Source organism: Pelecanus crispus, chromosome 12 (assembly GCF_030463565.1).
Source record: "Pelecanus crispus isolate bPelCri1 chromosome 12, bPelCri1.pri, whole genome shotgun sequence".
Lineage (NCBI taxonomy): Eukaryota > Metazoa > Chordata > Aves > Pelecaniformes > Pelecanidae > Pelecanus > Pelecanus crispus.
In genome coordinates, this window is record NC_134654.1 from 19,251,576 (window position 1) to 19,264,975 (window position 13,400).

A 13,400-nucleotide genomic window follows, 5' to 3' on the forward strand; every position below is an offset into this window, starting at 1 on the left:
GAAAGAAAATACACGGCTGGTATTAACGCCATGAATTATTTACTTGGTATAAGGAAACAGAGGAGTATTGTGACAGTCTACTCACAAGTCCAGTAAAAACCCTGCAACTTCTGCATCATTTCTGAAATCCAACTTTTCTTTAAGTGTCAACCATCGGTCAATATGATTTCCCACATAAATCCTTGTTTTCCCCCTTCTTCTATCAAGACTTTGCTTTCTCTTTTTCTTTTCCAGAAAAGACAACACCGGGGGCCTTCCACACCTCTTTGCTGGTAGTGACATTGTAAACCTAGAAATAAAAGAAAGACTATTTAGCGAGACGTAGCTCAGGGCAGCAGATGATACCTCGGCGTTCCGAATCATCGCGGCAGAAACCGGTCGCCAAACGCCACGAGCCTCTTACTCCCGTGAAGCTCAGAACCTAAACCGCTGCCAGAAACGAGAGGCGCCTCACGGCAGAGCGGCGAGAGCCCGCCGGCCGCGGCGGCGCGCAGCCCCGCACAGGCGGCTCCCGGCCGCGCCCCCGCCCCGTCTCTCCGAGGAGGCGGCTGAGAACGCGGCCGTTCCCAGCCAGGCCGCGGCGACGGGCCCCGGGGCGGCGACGGGCCCCGGGCCGCCCCCGCCTCAGGCCGCCCCTGAGGGGAACGGGAACGGGAACGGGAACGGGAACGGGAACGGGAACGGGAACGGGAACGGGAACGGGAACGGGAACGGGAACGGGAACGGGAACGGGAACGGGAACGGGAACGGGAACGGCCCACTCGCTCACCCCCGCGCCACGGCCACGGCTCCGCCGCCGCCGTCGCGCGACCCCGGCGCGACTGAGGCGCGCCCGGCCGAGATAAACACGGGGCACGTGACCGGCGGGGGGGTGGCACGCGCTGATGACGCGTAGTCACGTGAGGGCGGGCCGGGCCCCAGCGCTCCGCCGGGGACCGAGCGAGGCGGAGCCCGGCCGGGCCGAGCGCTCGGCTACGACACCGGCGGCCGCTCCGCGGGCAGGGGGTGGGGCTCGGGTAAACGCGGCTCCGGCCACGCCGTGCGCGGCGCATCCGCCTCCAGCTGCTGCCGGAGGGCTAACGGCGCTAACGGCGCTAACGGCGCTAACGTGCGCGGGCAGGCGCCAGCGGGCTTCGCCCGCGGCCGCCTCACGGCTGGCCTTGCCCCCGTGTCCTTCCGCGGCAGGAGCCGCGCTGTTAGAGCTTAGTCCTGCCCCACGCAAGACCGGGCCTCGTTTAACGTTCCTTAAGGTGTCACAAGATGTAAGCGGGGCTCGTTTTGTAACGGTCAAGTGCCGGTTTTAAGGAAACTGGTTAAAAGCTTTTTTTTTAAATGTTAAACGTGCAGTTAACCGCAGTCACATCGACTGGGAGAACATTGAAGGGTACTGAAGTAAAAACCGGTACCTACAAGTTACTGAAGCTGAGAGGAAGCAGGTAACGCAATATATTTTTTAGTACTCATTTAATAATTCAGTAAATGCGTTACAATTAAAAATACACTGGTTTTCCAAGCAGCACTCCGCAGTAGGAATTGCAGAAATACTGTATTACCTTCTGAATGGCCAGATTCAGAGACAAAACTAGAATATTCCTCTGAAGAGCTGAAAATGTTTGAAATTTGACTTACCTGTTAGGAGGGAAATACTAAACCGGTGACACCAGGGAAAAGAAAATGAAACGTAAATTTGGAATCCACGTTGTCGCCGTGTATTGTAACGACAACGCTGTACACAGCATGCATTCTTTTTTTTCTTAGCCCTTCCACGCTCTCCTGCTTACATATACTGCATTTTTAAATAAATGACTAAAAAGACAGACTAAGTTAGCTAGCAATATTTAGGGGTAATTTTTTCTAAATGACGAGAGGGACAATTGTACCTGCCAATTTATTTTTTTCTTATTTCTACTCTCAGTAGACTCGCAGTACCAAGTCAAACGAGTTAGCTCAAGAACTAGTAGATGACTGAAGGCTTATAGAAGCATACATTTGCGTTTGCTGAATCAGCTGAATAACCGAAACAAAATCTTTTGTTTGGTTTTTGTCCAACATTTACATAACTTGAAAACAAAGAACTGAAGAAAAAAAAGCCACCATGTCCTTAAATATATTTCACTTTTATCTTTTACAATGACAATATGTGAGCAGATTTTCATGACACATTTCAGTGTGTGAGTTAATAGAGAAGTAAGTTTTAGAAGAATGATCGTAGCATAATTACAGGTTCTCTCAAAATAGCACAAATTCGCAGTGATACATGTATATAAAGATAATTCCCTGTATTTTACCCTTTTCATTTAAATGTGAGATAATTCCTCTTCTATCACCATTGTTCCTGTAAAGTACATACTTGGTCATACTGTTTCCAAGTAAATATGACTATTTAAGAGGATTTTCATACTTACTTCTTCTGATTGCCTTCACAAATATAGTTATTGTCTGTGTAAGTAGATTCACATTCCAAATAATGGAACTGTGTTAACCACTAAAAGCTGTTGGGTGCTTCTAAGTTCCCGCTTATCTTGAAATCACAAAGCTGCTGGCAGAAGGAAGGGGTTACTAACATTTACTTCTACCAAGTAATTTTGAAACAAAAGCAAATATGCAGTGACTCACTTTTTATGCTAAGTTAGTAAGTTAAGCAAACTACTGCTGTTATGCATGCTTGTAATGGTAAAAACAGCATTTAAAAATAAAGGTGCATGCCTATGTTCTCAATGATGAATTAATAGATGAGAAAAAAAATCAAAGCTTTTAAGTTAATGTACCTTGCCATATTTGTGCTTTTATTCTGTTCCTCTTATTAAGAGGTCTGCTAGCCAGTATTAATTTCTCCTGCTTCTGCTGATTCTGGCTGTGTGACAGACACAGCAAGGGAATGCTTTTAATCCCATGAATATTTATGTTAATGTTGATTTTACCACTTGGGTGTACATGTCAGTAAAGCTAATATGTTGCCCCTGAACTCTTTCACACAGGTCCTTTAATAAACATGCATTCCTAGTACAATGAAGTGTATGTTATAAAGCAGCAGCAGCTGCCACTTAGGAATGAAATTTCAAAGGCAATACCCCAGGCTCAGCAAAGGTTAAGGTTCATTTTCCTCCACAGCAATGCAAAGAAATGTAACTGAGGGCACCAGGTGCAGCGCACTGCCTCCTCCTGAACTGCAACTGCAGCCACGCAGGAAAGCATTTCAGAGCTTTATACAGTTCACAGCAGCCTCTCCGCTACATTACTTCAACTCATTCTCTCCTCTTACCATCAACTTCTCCCTGAAAATCCTGGCTATACTATAACCTTTCTGTTGCTAAGTATTTTACTATGCTTCATTAGTTTCCAGAACAAACATCTTATCTTTGAGCTCCTGCATATTTAGCTTCCAAATGTAAGAATAGCAATAATGTACCTTACAAACTTATGAAGCCTGCCGTCCCCTAAAGCATGTAATTTTCAATATAAAGTGCCCTATGTTGCTACAAGAGCAATCAGTAAACCCAGCAATATGTTTAAATACCCCATTTATTTCCTGTTTTTTATATATTTGTGAGACGGGATTGAGAAACTGCTAATGCAAACTTCTTCATATAGTAAGTAATTTATGTAATAGAATAAAAACCACACAGAGACCAAGTTTATCTAGCTAAGCAGCCGGTTTCCAGAACGCATGGGGATGCTCGATGCTTTATCTGGCATATTCTCCCAGTTTCTGGTTATCAGGGATTTAAGGACTTTGAAGACAAGAGGGTGAATCCAAACCATTACGTTAAGCAGGCATGGAAAGACCTATACTCCATGAACTGAATCCCTTTTAGACCCCACTTAATATTTTGGCCTTCGTAATAGCCTGCTGCAGTGATTCTTCACTTTGCTTTTTGAGCCATCTGTTACAGAAGTGTAATTCCTAGACAAAAAGCGACGGATGACACTAGCACAAAGTCATATTTCCATGTTCCAGTGCAATGCTGATACCCCATTAAAAAATGCAGCACAGCACTGATATTAATTAACCCCCCCCAAAGACCAACTCTCATCAATAGCTTTAACCAGTGAGCGTCCCTTTTAACCTGAAACAGAATCAATGGCACCTACTTAATAAAGAGAACTGAGAATAAAGTTGAAAACCACAAGGTTTATCATCACACACTTCATTCCAGCAAGAGTCTTTGCTTGCGTTAAAATCCTTAATGATTTCAGAACAACATGATTTATTGAGAACAGTATAGATAGATTGACACAAAGGTTTAAGGTGTAGACTTTCAGAAAGCATGCCCATTTTCAAAATTGAGCTCCCAGTCATTCAGGCCTTCATGATACAAAACAGGAGCTACTATATTCAAAGAGGTTTAAGAAAAATTAGCTCTACAGAAATCTAGCAAGACCTGCATTCTCATTGCATCTTGATCCCTGTAAACTAAGTAATACAAAAGTAGAATTTCTTACGATCACTGCTGAGGATGAATTATTTCACATGAGCTTCATATCATCAGTCTTTCATCTAAGTTATCATCATATCTGCAAAGAATTAATAACATTTTTTTATATTAAAAAGCAACTAAATTATGCTGTGTGGTACCTAACATGCAATAAAAACTTTCATGCAGAAAACATGAAGTAAAAATAAAAGTTGAAAGGAACAGTCAAACAAGCAGAGTAATCAAACCAATAAGCTAGCGCATTTTCACTAGAGAAAAACAGCATCTCTAACAATGCATTTGCTTCATGTTTCCTATTTTTACTTTCTCCCCCTCACCATCTGCTTCTGTTCTGCTTTTTCTTCCAAAAAGCATCCACCTTGTTTAGCTTCACCCACCCCATCACAGAATTCAGACTGAACAGAAACAAAATTATCTAAGCCAAAGCCAAACCAGCACTACCTATTCATAAAAGGCCTTCTAAACATAACTCTTACAATATCTTACAATAATTTTAGATCTTTAAAAGAAACAGTCCATATTGATTCAGTGCTTTGCTACACACATCCTCTAAACAAGGATGGAACAAAGGAAGTTGAGGTTTTTGGCTATCTGCACCTTTGGATTGTACCTCTGCCTTCCGTGCTGCCATTTTTGCCAAATCTTCCCCCCTTCTTTTGGTAGCCAGTACTGAATCCCGCAGGAGTGAGAGACAGTAGCGTGGAGAAAGAGGGTGAACTACAGAACACGCAAGAACTTCAGCTGCTTTTCAGTATTCTTCGGCAAGAGAAAGAACTACTCCTTCCAGTCATGGAAGTCACCTAAGCGGCGCTCCAATGGATTACCGTTTCTCTTGGAACGCTCAGAATAGACCTTGAGGATCGTCCAGTCCAACCATTAACCCAACACTACCTCCTTCTGTGGGGACAAGCATCCCCAGCTTTATCAGTGTCGTGGTTTCGCCCCAGCCAGCAGCTAAGCACCATGCAGCCGCCTGCTCACTCCCCCTGCCCTGGTGGGATGGGGGAGAGAATTGGAAGAGTAAGAGTGAGAAACACTCCTGGGTTGAGATAAGAACAGTTTAATAATTGAAATAAAGTAAAATAGTAATGATAATAATAACAATACAATAATGATAATAATAATATACAAAGCAAGTGATGCACAATGCAATTGCTCACCACCTGCCGACCGATACCCAGACAGTTCCCGAGCAGCGATCGCTGCTCCCTGGCCAACCCCCCCAGTTTCTATACTGAGCATGACATCATATGGTATGGAATAGCCCTTTGGGCAGTTTGGATCAACTATTCTGGCTGTGCCCCCTCCCAGTTTCTTGTGCACCTGGCAGAGCATGGGAAGCTGCAAAGTCCTTGACTAGCATGAGCAGTACTCAGCAACAGCTAAAACATCAGCGTGTTATCAGCATTCTTCTCCTACTAAATCCAAAACACAGCACTATGCCTGCTACTAGGAAGAAAATTAACTCTATCCCAGCCGAAACCAGGACAATCGGCAATCAGCTAAAGGACAAGTACACTTTTTTGCTGGTTTTGTAACAGTTCTAACTAAATGGAACAGCGCTGTTGACTGCACCAACACAATACTTCCAAGTTTTAATGCTGACAAACTGCTAGGGGAAGACTACCATCGCACTTACGTCAAAACATGAGATTACTTTTTAACTGCTGACAACATTTCGCTGGAAATCTGCTCCAAGCGTCACTGAACTACCACTTCTGGTGAAAACATTTAGGAAACCGAAGCATTCTATGATTCTATGATGCTATGAAAGCGAGACGGTTTGCTTTGCTTAAGACGACCGGCACGAACACAACATTTTGGGGAGCATATCCTGACAGGACTGCTCGGGAAGATCCTGACAAGACTGCTCGGGAAAAATCCTGACAGGACTGCTCGGGAAGATCCTGACAGGACTGCTCGGGAAAAATCCTGACAGGACTGCTCGGGAAGATCCTGACAGGACTGCTCGGGAAAAATCCTGACAGGACTGCTCGGGAAGATCCTGACAGGACTGCTCGGGAAAAATCCTGACAGGACTGCTCGGGAAGATCCTGACAGGACTGCTGGGGAAAAATCCTGACAGGACTGCTCGGGAAGATCCTGACAGGACTGCTGGGGAAAAATCCTGACAGGACTGCTCGGGAAGATCCTGACAAGACTGCTCGGGAAAAATCCCGACAGGACTGCTCGGGAAAATCCCGACAGGACTGCTCGGGAAGATCCTGACAGGGCTGCTCGGGAAAAATCCTGACAGGACTGCTCGGGAAGATCCCGACAGGACTGCTCGGGAAGATCCCGACAGGGCTGCTCGGGAAGATCCCGACAGGACTGCTGGGGAAGATCCCGACAGGGCTGCTCGGCGGCGCCGCCCCAACGCCCCGGGGCGGCAGCCTGGCACCGCGACCCGCTCCCCCGACGCCCCGGGCCCCGGGCCCCGGCCAAGCCGTCCGGAGAGCCCCGGGCCGGCGGCTCCGCGCTCACGGGGACCGGCCGCCCCCGCCACCTGACCCGCGAGCGGGCGCGACGGTGATGACGCCACAGAGCCGCTGGCGGCGGCGGGGCCCGTCCGCCTGACGGGGCTGCGGGGGAGGGCGCGGGCGGCCGCTTCCCGGCCCGCCCCCGCCGGGGCTCCCTCAGGGCGGAGGCTTCTCCGTGCTCGGCGGGCGGCGGCGCCCGTCCCCGGCGGAGCTGCCCGACGGGGCTCCAGCTCCGAGGGGAGCGGGCCCAGGGAGGGAAGGGCAGGGACGGCACGGCAGGCGGGCGGAGTGCCCAGGCCAGTCCGGCAGCGCTTGTGTAAGGAATGCCCCGATCTGCCGAGGCAACGCAGCCCCGGTGGTGCGCGTTCCTGCTCCGTGCCCGAATCACTCCCTGAGGCAGGCGGGAAGAGGCCTTCAGTTATTACAGAAAGCATTAACGAGAAGTAGTAGGCACGGTGGTGTTGGGTTGACGGTTGGACTGGAGGATCTTGGAGATCTTTTCCAACCTTAATGATTCTACTCTAGTTTGACTTGCATTAAAAAATAATCCAGCCACCAAGCCAGGAAACATGAAATCAGTTATTCGTTTACCCTTAATTGGTTTAGTGGTGGACTTGGCAGTGCTACGTTAATGGTTGGACTGGATGATCTTAAAGGCCTCTTCCAACCTAAACCATTCTATGATTCCAAATAAAATGGAGCAAACGATGTGGAGAGGGACACGGATGTTCTCACTGACAGCATGAGCTGAGTCAGGACTGAATGCAGCAATGGACTGGAATGATAGAAGGAGTCGGAAATGGAGAGAGAATGCTCTTCATTTAAATGTGTGACATGCAAAGATCAGGAGAGCCTTTTCAATGCCTGAACCCTGCTAGACCATGTGCGGAGAAAACAAGAGATGATGAGGAGAGCAGATGAAACGTGGGAAACAAAACTTGAGATGGTAAAATAGAAAAAGTACTGCCCAGTGGCAATACTATGATTTGAGTCCTGAGGCAAGTCCCTGGAGAGCCAAAAAGCTCATGACAAGAGTTTCTCATTTTGTCCGTCATTTCTCTGCAGCAACCATAGTAAACTTTATTATTGCAGTCAGTGCATGTGCTAAAGAAAACTTCTGCACCCACCTTCTGTGTATAACCCTGAGGCCTCCGGATCTCAGCTTGAGGAGAGCAAGCCCCATGCAGTGCAGGGAGGAGTTTGAGCCAGGTAAGACGTCCTCGCAGGGGCACTCAGACCTCACTCCCTGTCTGAGCTGGCACAGGCAGGATGCAGGAACAACCACAAAACCACAGATGAAATGCAAAGAGTAAATTTATTTTCTTTACCTTGCTGAGCGGGGGATCCCCGAAGCAGTGCCCGGGCAGAGGTGCACAAGCAGGAACACAAGGCACCACGGAGCTTGGTCCTTGCTAGAGGATCACCGGACCTGCTGTTCGCACCTGTATATCAGGGATTTGCGCAGGTGTAGTTTACCACTCTGCTTTGATCTTTCCCACGGCAGGGCAGGAATCTCAGGCGTGTTCAATAGGCTGCCTCTGAGTCTGTCACCGGCCTGTGTTATCTAAGCACAGATGTTCTACTTGTCAGGCACACAACACTAAACAACGATTAGTATGATATATGTGTTTTTCTGCACCTCAGCTGCAGGTCACTTGGGGGTGTTTACAGTCCTCCTTGCTGTTCTTCGTTGTCTTCCCACATTCCCCATCCTTGCACCTTCAGGGTCCGCGGGCACCTTAGCAGGGTGGGAGCATGAAAGCAATGAGCCACGAACCGGAGGCAGTCCCTGTCGGTCTGTCCGTCTCCGCGGGGGTCCCGAGACCCGGCTGGGGGCTGGAGGCGGGTGAAAAAAAATATGGAACGCTTCACGAATTTGCGTGTCATCCTTGCGCAGGGGCCATGCTAATCTTCTCTGTATCGTTCCAATTTTAGTATATGTGCTGCCGAAGCGAGCACAAATGTGGTTGCCGCTGGCCAGCTATTTGTAGCCCCGGGGTTCGGGCCCCGTCAGGCCAGGGTGAGGCCGGCGGGCGGGGGCAGCGGTGCCGGTTGCGCGGGCAGCGCCGCGCCGCAGCCGCTGCGGGTCGGGGGGGGGTCGGGGGAGCCGGGGGGAGGGGTCGGGGGGGGAGCAAAGCCCGCAGCGCGCGCCCCGCTGTATGCAAATACGCGCAAAGCACTTTGGGGCGGGAGGCGGCCGGCGCGTGCCCAAGGGGCGTGGCCTCGTCAGGGGTTCGTTTCTTAATGTTGGGAGGGGTTTAAGGGCGGGAGCGTTCGGCTCTTCGCAGTTGATGTTTGTGTTTTCTGTGGTAATATCTCGTAATATCTCGGTAGTCTTTACTTAAATTGGTCTAATATCAACTGTCTGCGGCGATGTAATTTAAATCGTTCGTTGTTCTTTCAAGTACGTCGGGCCCGCGGGAGCGCTGAGGGCGCCCGCTCCGCGGGAAGGCCGCTCCCCAGGGCCGGCCGAGGGCCGCGGGGGTGCGGCGGGCCCGGAGCCCGGCGCCCGGGGGGCCGACGCTCCCCTCCGCTGCGGCCTCGCCCCCGCCCCCGCCCGGCGCGGGCTCCGGGCAGCCCGGCTCGCCGCGGGCCTGTGTCGCGGAGCGCAGCGACCGGCGGCGCCGGCGGCAGCGCTGGTTTTTATGGGCGGGGGGTCGGCTGGTGCTGCGGGGACAGTTGTTTTACCCACACCGTCTTGAGAACATGTAGCGGTGTGGGTGCGAGTAAAGGCAGGGCAGAATACACCACGGTGTGATGCCTGCAACCTTTTCTTCTAGCGCCATTTGATGATTTCATAGAATCACAGAGTGGTTTGGGTTGTGAGGGGCCTTTAGAGGCCATCCAGCCCAACCCCCTGCAGTGACAGGGACAGCTTTAACCAGCCCAGGGTGCTCAGAGCCCCGTCCAACCCGACCTTGAATGCTTCTAGAGATGGGGCCTCCACTGCCTCTCTGGGCAACCTGTGCCAGTGCTTCACCATCCTCATTGTAAAGAATTTCTTCCTTATATCCAGTCTAAATCTATTCTTCTTTAGTTTAAATCCATTATTCCTTGTCCTGTCCCAACAGGCCTTGCTAAAAAGATTCTCCCCATCCTTCCTATAGGCCCCCTTTAAGTACTGAAAGGCCACAATAAGGTCTCCCCGCAGCCTTCTCTTCTCCAGGCCGAACAACCCCAACTCCCTCAGCCTGGCCTCACAGGAGAGGCGCTCCAGCCCTCGGATCATTTTGGTGGCCCTCCTCTGGACCCGCTCCAACAGGCCCATGTCTTTAATTATGCACAAAAAGGTCATTGCATATGTTTGCAGTTTTCCCACCGTCTCGCCTGTTTCAACGAAACGTTCTGTTACCTACGCACTAGTCAGTTAATACCAAGAGAGGAAACAATCTGGCAAACTAAAGCAATAGTTGTGACAACGGTCCCTGCTTCTTCTCAAATACCGCAAGCAAATACGCAGCCTGAAACGCATGGAAGCACAAAGAGTATGCAAATGTGAAGGAGAAATCAGCGCGCACAGCATTGGAAGTCTATATTCAATCTTGGCGGCCTTGCTTAATGCCCAGGTGCTTCTAAATGCGCATTATTTCAGTGCCGTACAACGTTACAGCGGAATTCTTGCATGGGATGAATACGCGCAGAATACACGAGAGCGAAGCAGGCCCCGTGCCTGCGGATCCGCGAGGGGAGCGCGCGCGTCCGCGTTCCGTTAGGATCCCCTCAAGGGGAGCGGCGGGGGCGCCTCGCCCGGGTGGTTCCATGGTGTAATGGTTAGCACTCTGGACTCTGAATCCAGCGATCCGAGTTCAAATCTCGGTGGAACCTGAGCGTTTTTGCCCTTTTGCCCACGGGCAGATTTCTTTACTGGCCGTTATCATGGAAAATTAGCCTAAGGGCAGCTTAGTGTTTTTCATGGCCTTTTGGAATGCCGTGAACTACTGACGCGCTGTGCTACTCGAAAAACGTATTTAAAGTGAAAGAGAAACAAACCGTGGAATTTTCCTCAATTTTTCCCCCGTATTCATTATGTATTGGAGCTAGGTTAGTACGTTCTTACACGAATTAGCTGAAAAATTTCAGACATGCTGAAGAGTAAGTAATTCTTTTTATTTCTACGCTGCGAACAACCTGTGTGGGCACGCAATTCTAAAGCATGCATTAGAAAAGCACGAGGCTGGGCTCCGGGGCGCGCCTGAGGCTTCGCTTCGCGGATCTGCCGGCGGCAGAAGGGCTCGGGCCGGGGGGGACCCCGGGGGGGACCCCGGGAGGGACCTCGGGAGGGAAGGACCCCAGGGGGGCCCCGGGGGGGACCTCGGGAGGGACCTCGGGAGGGAAGGACCCCAGGGGGGCCCCGGGGGTGACCTCGGGAGGGACCTCGGGAGGGAAGGACCCCGGGGGGGACCTCGGGAGGGACCTCGGGAGGGAAGGACCCCAGGGGGGCCCCGGGGGGGACCCCGGGAGGGACCTCGGGAGGGAAGGACCCCAGGGGGGCCCCGGGGGGGACCTCGGGAGGGACCTCGGGAGGGAAGGACCCCAGGGGGGCCCCGGGGGGGACCCCGGGAGGGACCTCGGGAGGGAAGGACCCCAGGGGGGCCCCGGGGGGGACCCCGGGAGGGCATCGGGGCCGGCCGCCTGCGCAAGCGGGGTCACAACGGCAAATCCAGGTGACGTGGAGACGCGTGTCGATGAGGAACAATTAAGCGCACAAATATACGAAGTACGTTTCACAAGTCTAAACGGTGCCACAACCCCGCAGCGGGGTTGGTTTGCTGTAGCTGGATTGCCCGCGCCGGCGGAGGCGAGTGCCACCCCGCGGTTCTATGGTGTAATGGTTAGCACTCTGGACTTTGAATCCAGCGATCCGAGTTCAAATCTCGGTAGAACCTGCAACAGTGCGCTCGCTTTTTTTCCCTCGCCCGCCACGGCCCCACGCGGAGGGGTGCGGAGCAGAGGGCGTAAACCCACGGAGCTGAATGCCGGAGGGGCCTCCCTGACCGAACGGTGCCACGCTGCTCCTAGTTTTCTTAAATTGAATGAACACTGTCCTGGTTTCGGCTGGGATAGAGTTAATTTTCTTCCTAGTAGCAGGCACAGTGCTGTGTTTTGGATTTAGTAGGAGAAGAATGCTGATAACACGCTGATGGTGTAGTTGTTGCTGAGTACTGCTTATGCTAGTCAAGGACTTTGCAGCTTCCCATGCTCTGCCAGGCGCACAAGAAACTGGGAGGGGGCACAGCCAGAACAGTTGATCCAAACTGCCCAAAGGGCTATTCCATACCATATGACATCATGCTCAGTATAGAAACTGGGGGGGGTTGGCCGGGGAGCAGCAATCACTGCTCGGGAACTGGCTGGGTATCAGTCAGCAGGTGGTGAGCAATTGCATTGTGCATCACTTGCTTTGTATATTATTATTGTTATTATCATTATTATATTGTTATTATTAGCATTACTCTTTTACTTTATTTCAATTATTAAACTGTTGTTATCTCAACCCAGGAGTGTTTCTCACTCTTACTCCTCCGATTCTCTCCCCCATCCCACCGGGGCAGGGGCAGTGAGCGAGCGGCTGCGTGGTGCTTAGCTCCTGGCTGGGGCTAAACCACAACAAACAGCTGTACATTTGACAGATCAAATAGGACTTGAATTTTTAAATAGTTCTTACTACAATTTAATTTGGTCTTTCATTATATTTTACCATTGTTTTATATGTAGTTTAAGTCTTTTTTTGAGAGAAGTCATTCACACTGAGGAAAACCTGATTTTTGGTAGATAAATGTGCAGAATTTGGGTATTATTTTTCAGGTGCACCCAACTATTCACTTGAAAGATAGGGACAGGAATGCAACAATTTCAGAGTGGGTGTAATCTAGCAGATTGAACTCTGCAGTTTAAAAGGCTGTTATTACCTTTGCTTTGCCAACACAGATCCTCATTATTTGTTTTTCATTTCAAGAGTAGCTAAGGATATCTTAATATCTTGGCTCCCCTTCTCAAAACCCGTCCTCACTTGTCATTTGTTTACACAGCAACAGGAACATCTCTGTTCTGTGCCAAACTGAAGATCAGCTCCTCCTCTTCTTCCTCTGGCCAGGTAACCACTCCTCACTGACCCTAGAAAAGAATGCAGCCCACCTTCAGATGTAGTTGTTATTTTGTGGAAGTTAGGGCCCTGGCTGTTCGTGGCAAGTTACGGAAATGTTTGCTAAATTCATTAAGGAAATTTTTGCACAACCTGCTGATGAAAAAAAATCTCCCTCTTCTATGTCGGGGCTCATTTTCATTCTTTCCCTGACTGTGTGTGTAAGTATCAGGCTACACACAAACAAGCATCTTTACTGTTCCTTGTGCACCAGTCTTTTAAATAACTGTATATAGTGAACTTCAGCGTAACTACAACCCCCCCAGACTGGCTTCATCCAGCACCGTCGTTCCCAGCTAAGAGAGCTTCAAAGCCGCTAGATGCTTGTCCGCCTTGCGACGA

The 13,400-nt window shown here is 50.2% G+C and overlaps 3 non-coding genes across 3 annotated transcripts; 2 read left to right on the forward strand and 1 right to left on the reverse strand.

Moving 5' to 3' along the window:
• Positions 1-8,768: 8,768 nt before the first annotated feature.
• On the reverse strand, positions 8,769-8,875 carry LOC142594761 (U6 spliceosomal RNA). Its single transcript, XR_012831568.1, has one exon. It is a non-coding gene; the product is annotated as a U6 spliceosomal RNA (small nuclear RNA).
• A 1,794-nt stretch (positions 8,876-10,669) lies between these two features.
• Positions 10,670-10,741, forward strand: TRNAQ-CUG (transfer RNA glutamine (anticodon CUG)). Its single transcript has one exon. It is a non-coding gene; the product is annotated as a tRNA-Gln (tRNA).
• Positions 10,742-11,730: 989 nt separating this feature from the next.
• Positions 11,731-11,802, forward strand: TRNAQ-UUG (transfer RNA glutamine (anticodon UUG)). The gene has a single exon. It is a non-coding gene; the product is annotated as a tRNA-Gln (tRNA).
• Positions 11,803-13,400: the final 1,598 nt, after the last annotated feature.